Below are 7,302 nucleotides of genomic sequence, written 5' to 3'. Positions count from 1 at the left end.
AAATCGATAGTGATCAAAACAGCATGGTACTGGCACAAAAACAGAGAGGTAGATGCATGGAACAGAATAGAGAACCAAGAGATGAACTCAGCTACTTACCGTTATCTGACCTTTGACAAGCCAATTAAAAACATTGAGTGGGGAAAAGAGTCCCTATTTAACAAATGGTGCTAGGTGAACTGGCTGGCGACCTGTAGGAGAATGAAACTGGACCCACACCTTTCACCACTAAGATAAATTCTCACTGGATTAAAGATTTAAATTTAAGATATGAAACTATAAAAATATTAGAAGTGTAGGGAAAACACTTGAAGAAATCAGCGTGGGCGAAAATTTTATGAGGATCCTGCAGGCAATCGAAGCAACATCAAAAATACACTACTGGGACCTGATCAAACTAAAAAGCTTCTGCACAGCCAATAACACAGTAAGTAAAGCAAACAGACAGCCCTCAGAATGGGAGAAGATATTCACAGGTTATGTCTCTGACAAAGGTTTAATAACCAGAATCTAGAGAACTCAAGTGTATTAGCAAGAAAAGAACAAGTGCCCCTATCTCAGAATGGGCAAGGGACTTGAAAAGAAACTTCTCCGAAGACAGGCACATGGCCTACAGACATATGAAAAATGCTCATTATCATTAATCATCAGAGAAATGCAAATCAAAACTAGTTTGAGATATCATCTAACTCCAGTAAGATTAGCCCACATTACAAAATCCCACAATCAGAGATATTGGCGTGGATGTGGAGAAAGGGGGAACACTTCTACACTGCTGGTGGGAATGCAAACTAATATGTCCCTTTTGGAAAGATGTTTGGAGAACACTTAACTAAAAATAGACCTGCCATTTGATCCTGCAATTCCTCTACTAGGTATATATCCAGAAAACCAAAAATCACATTACAACAAGGATATTTGTACCAGAATGTTTATTGCAGCCCAATTCCTAACTGCTAAATCGTGAAAGAAGCCCAAGTGTCCATCAATCTACAAATGGATCAATAAATTGTGGTATATGTATACCATGGAATATCACGCAGCCTTATGGAAAGATGGAGACTTTACCTCCTTCATGTTTACATGGATGGAGCTGGAACATATTCTTCTTAGCAAAGTATCTCAAAAATGGAAAAAAAAGTATCCAATGTACTCAGCCCTACTATAAAACTAATCTACTATAGCCCAATTATAGTCCAAGAATATGGGACCAGGTAGAGGAATGCGAGGGGAGGGGGGAGGATGGGTGGAGGGAGGGTGATTGGTGGGACCACACCTATGGTCCATCTTACAAGGGTACATGTGAATCTTTCTTAATGTAGAATATATCTTAACACAATAACTAAGAAAATTCCATGAAGGCTATGTTAACCAGTTTGGTAAAAATATTTCAAATTGTATATAAAACCAGCACACTGTACCCCATGACTGCATTAATGTACACAGCTATTATTTAATTTTTTTAAAGTATATATACACATACATATTATTTATTTATATATATATAATATATATATATACATACATATACATACACAGGAAAATCCAGACCAGTATTCTGCAAACACTAGTCTCTAAGAGTCTTCCTACAAATTCCTTCCTCTCTGCAACCCACAACTGGTGCCCTCTGCTGGTAAATATGTATATCTCTTCACAACAAAAATAAAACCCATTTAACTTTACCACTTACTTGGAAAGGGAAAATAAGAATATGCTTCCTGGCTTGGCACCTGTGGCTAAAGAGGCTAAGGTGCCAGCCACATACACCTGAGCTGGTGGGTTCAAATCCAGCCTGAACCTGCTGAACAACAATGATGGCTGCAACCAAAAAACAGCCAGGCATTGTGGCGGGTGCTTGTAACCCTAGCTACTTGGGAGGTGGAGGCAGGAGAATCGCTTGAGCCCAGGAGTTGGATGTTGCTGTGAGCTGTGATGCCACACTACTCTACCCAGGGTGAGAGCTTGAGGCTCTGTCTCAAAAAAAAAAAAAAAATGCTTCCTTTACAAACATCCTATTCAAAAATTAACATTATTTCTTACTTACAACTTTTCCATAGGTATATGCAACTTTATTAATATTTTTTCACAGTTAAACCAACATTTTCCATTTTTTAATTATCTCAATGTATTTATGGAGTACAGCGGGTTTATTATACAGATCACTTGTATAGTGGTGAATTTGGGGGTATATGCAACTTCAAACTATGTTGATCCTCTCCTCTATCTGCTGCCCCTGCCTCACCTCTCCAGTTCTTTCCTTTCTGGATACAAAGAAAGCTGGGCTGTTTACATAAAAAGGCAAAATATAGACAATACATCGCCTCAAAGTCAAACATACACTGACATGTTTGCATGTCTAGCAAGTAGAGATAATTCAGATACATTCTTAAGGTAATGTGAAACTCAAGTGCAAGTATGTTCAAATATTCTTGTAAATAGTAAAATAGTACAATAGCATTTATAATTCAGTGAATTAAGTCTCACCAATATCCGCTATGCAATGTGCTGTTATCAGGGAGCTACAACATAAATCTTATATAAATAGAATGTCAAACAGCTTCCAAGCTGGTAAAGAAAATTACACTACACACATATATCAGATAAAGGTAAAAACAAAAAAAATGAGACTGAAGAGACTACAGAAAAGGTACTCTGACTCTGAGAACTCAATGGGAGAAGAGACAAATTCCAATTAGGGAAAGAAGGCAGATGCAAGGAATAAAGTGGAGAGCTTAGTAAGTTAATAATTTCATGGACTTATTTAAAGGTTATTTATAATTTTAAATATTTGCAACTAGGCAATTTTAATTTCCCAAGATTTCATTTTAAAACTTTTGAATTTAAAATAAATCTTTTATTTATTTATTTTGGAGACAGTCTTGCTCTCTTGCTTACAGTAAAGTACAGTGGTGTCCTCAAAGTTCACTGAAACCTCAAACAATCCTGTCTCAGCCTCCTAAGTAGCTGGGACTGCAGGCATGTACCACCACACTCAGCTTTTTTTCTAGTAGTGGTAGAGATAGGGTCTCACTCTTACTCAGGCTGGTCTCAAATTCCTGACCTCAAACAATCCTCCCACTTGAGCCTCCCAGGTACTAGGACTATATGCCTAAGCCACCACACCCAGCCCCAAGAAAATATTTTCATACCACTACTTTAATATACAGGTACTTTAATATTACATTAAATAATATATTAAATATTTTATTACAATTCTTGTGGTGAAATTTACATAAAATTTACCATCTTAACTGTTTTTAAATGTACAATAAAGTTGCATTAAGTACATGCATAGTGTTGTATTAACTACCACCACTATCCATTTTAGAATTTTTTCATCATCCAAAAAGAACTATATGCCTTAAATAGTAATTCTCCATTTCTATGTCTATGAATTTGCCTACTCTAGGTACCTCTTATGAGTGCAATTGTATTTATCTTTGTTTCTAGCTCATTTCACTAACTTAGCATGATGTTTTCAAGGTTCATTTTTACACACATGGGTGAGAGGAGCAGGTGTACCAAAATAGAAATTTTAAGACAGAAAGCCAAAATTCAAATATGATCATGACACTCTTCTGCTCATCATTTATTAAAAGCCAAAATTCTCAGAACGGCCAACAAATCCCTACACGATCTGATCCCTCTGACCTCATCAGCTCCTCCTTTCCTTTTTCCCTCAGTTCCAGCCACCCTGAACAACTTGCTTTTTTCCTCAGAGTCCAGGCACAATCCTGCCTCAGGGTTATTGCTCTTCCTAATCTCTACCTGGAATGTTCTTCCTCTAAATATATTTATATTGCTTACTTAGACATTTCCTTCAAGTCTTTGCTCAAATGTTACTTTCTCAGAGGAATCTACCCATACCACCCTATTTTTAATTGTACTCACCTCACTCTGCCTTGCAGCACTCCCCATTCCTCACTCTTTTTTCCATTATCACTTACATCAAGCAGAAGACTAATAAATTTTAACTTCACATAATAGAAAACAGAGAAACACCGAATTTCAGATAATAAGGGAAAACTCATGACAGGTAATGACAGTACCCTAGTGGAAATAACTAGGTCTTCCCCAAGTTTAGTAGCACCTAGGAGATCAAAGAATTAGAAAATATGAAAGGGATTTTTTAAAAAGTTTCACTGAAGAGATGACAACAGATGGCACATTTGGAGTTATTGAAAAGTTTTAACTAAAGAACTACTTACAAGGGTGTTGACATAGTTAAGTCAACAAGGTTTGGGAACTATCTTGGGACTAGGGAACCTAAAGTAGCAATAGCAGTGGGTCCCAGAAGACAGGAAAGCCTAGAGCTGTAAGAGGGCCATCAAAGCAGAGATGTGTCTGCTGATAATCTATTGCTGAGTATATGTTTATTTATTTTCCTTAGGTATCCCTTTAGAGTGTATGTATTTTCGACAAAGAAATAAGTATCTTGACCTCACCTCTCTCTCACCCTCCAGATATCATGCTGGCTTCTCCCACTGTGCAGACCCAACAAGAATAAAGCTAAAGAGAGCATGCAGTTCTTTAGAAGTCAACCTTCCAGGAACACAGAGCAAGGAAGATGAAGATGGAGAGGGGATCAGGAAGGGCAAAAAACATCCAACACAGCAACCATTTTATAAAGCTACGTACAAAAAGTACAAAACTTCAGTGTTCTCCTAGCAACTTTTACTCAGTGTCCAAATTATTCCTAGTGGCATCATCATCTTCTCAACTCACACAGTAATTTTGATTTTACTACCACTTCCTTATTCCCCATATATCCAATTATTTGCCAATTATATTTTCACAACTTACCTCAAATTCCTTCTATTTCCAATGTTACCACTTTGTTCCTGCTCATCTCTACCTAGTTAGCATCACCTGTTTTAGCATCTTTGCCACCTGAAACATCCCCCTTATTTCACTCAAATTTACTGGACTAACCTTTGTGATTTAGTTTCGCTATCACTAAGGTTGTTAAAAAACTATTAATGACATCCACTGCCCACCAGTTCAAACTCTTTAGCCTACTATTCAAAGTTCAATAGCATGGTTCCAACTCACCCTGCCCAATTTACTTCTCACAGCTTTTTTTTTTCCACATTGCTTTTTATATTTAGTATAACCTTAACATAAATTAGCCACTTGTCATTTGAAAGCCAGTGAAGCTTAGAGGAAAGAGTATGACTGGAATCTGTCCTACTTTAATTCAATTACCAGCTAGGTGGCTTGAGTTACTTAACCTTTCTGATATGAACTTCAGCTACCTTCTCTGTGAAGCTGAGGGTTACTGAATGGATGCAATAAGAACATTGTAAATGTACCTGGCACAGTGTTTAGCACACAGTATGAACACTTCTCTGTATGTTCCATGTCTCTGCCTATTTGTCCTCTACCTGAAATGCCCTTCCTCTTCCCACCTTCATCTATGCATCCAATATATTTTTTTAATTGGAGAAAAATAAGGTTTGGTGTGGTGGCTCACTCACACCTATAATCCTAGCATTCTGGGTGAGACCAGCCTGAGCCAAGAGTGAGACATCATCTCCACTAAAAATAGAAAAACAAGTACATTGTGGTGGGCTCCTATAGTCCAGCTATTTAGGAAGTTAAAGCAGGAGGACTGCTTGAGCCCAGGAATTTGAGGTTGCTATCAGCAATGATGATGTCATGGTACTCTACCCAAGGAAACAAAGTCAGTCTCAAAACGTAATAATTGGAGAAGACGACATACATATTTATTTAAACATGTATACACAGGAGCCTTCAGAATGAAAACTCCCCAACCAGGGTTTAAAAGCTTATATGCCTTTCTGGTAAAACAGTCAGAGACCAACCTTTTAAGGTTAAATATTATATCTTCTACAATGCTTTTCTTTCTTCTATTTTTGGCCAGGCTTTTAAAAAAAAATTTAGTTATAGGAACGTAATAGTTGTATATACTTATGAGGTACACACAAAGTTTTGATACAGGAATACAATGTATAACAATCAAATACTAGAGCATCCCTTCACCTCAAGCATTTGTGTTGGAAACATTCCAATTCCACTTTTCAAGTTACCTTAAACACTCTCCTGTGCTATCAAATATTAGATCTTCTTCCTTTTGTCTAACTGTATTTTTGTACCCACTAACCATCTCCTTTATACACCTTTCATTTTTAAAGAGACAAGGTCTCACTTTGTTGCCCAGATTAGAGCACAGCAACGCAATCATAGCCCACTGCAGCCTCAAACTTCTGGACTCAAGATCCTCCGGCCTGACTGCTTTTCTTGATTTTCCTTTTTACTTGGAAGCTACCTCTCTTCAAAGTTCACATTATTTTATTAATACTTTCCTTCTGGTAATAAATATTTAACACTTTACCAATAATTAACACGATTCGTATTTCTCCTACTACAGTTGAAGCAGTTCACCCAGCAAGCAAAAGGCAAAGCCTATATAGACCAAGTTCCAGTTACTATGAATGCTCTATGAACTACATGTATGTCACTGGTCTTCATTCATCTCATTATTGTGCAAATACTGCATCATTGAGGTGGATGTGAAATACAAATAAGCTTTTTGCTTGTCAGTTATACCTCTTTATCATGGGTTAGAATATTAACATTACTATGAGCCAAAAACTAACTACAGTAAGCCCTTTACATGCATTCTTTCATTGAATCTGCTCAACTATCCTATATGGAAAATATTCCCAATAGTCTCTCTCTCTTTTTTTTAACAGATAAGGAAACTAAGAGTCAGGCCAGGTTATCCACAATCATACAGCTAAAAAGTGACAGAGTCAGGACTGGACCTTGGTCTATCTGATGCCAAAATTTGTATCTTTAAGGGCTATGAAATATTAAATCAGATGTCTAATATGGGGGCAAATTACATTTGTAGCATAAGCATCAATACAACACAAATACAATGCAGTACAAAATGCTTCAAACTAAACAAGTAACCAATGAAAGAGAGAAGCAAGTTTTTTCATTTTAATCTGTATATTCAATAACAGGACTAAATCCAATTTGGTAACAATCTTGAGATGGGGCCACAATGCTAGAAAGATGCATTTCATAAATTTAATTTCAATCAGAATGCAAATCATTTGAAGACAGCAACCAAGTTTGTCTCATTGCTGTTTTGCACAAATGTACCCAATAAACTACTAATACTCATGGTAAAAAATGGGAAATAAACACACTTTAAATCAGACAAGCTTTTTAGGCAATTCAAAGAATCTTTTTTTAATGGTGTTAAGTTAGCATTAGAGAATATTACAGCAGCAAATGAAGACATCTATTTCAGGAAATTTAGAAAAAAAA

This window comes from Otolemur garnettii, unplaced genomic scaffold (genome assembly GCF_000181295.1).
Source record: "Otolemur garnettii isolate 467f Iridium unplaced genomic scaffold, OtoGar3 scaffold00003, whole genome shotgun sequence".
NCBI lineage: Eukaryota > Metazoa > Chordata > Mammalia > Primates > Galagidae > Otolemur > Otolemur garnettii.
The sequence above is the reverse complement of the archived record's forward strand: the minus strand, read 5'-3'. Positions refer to the sequence as shown.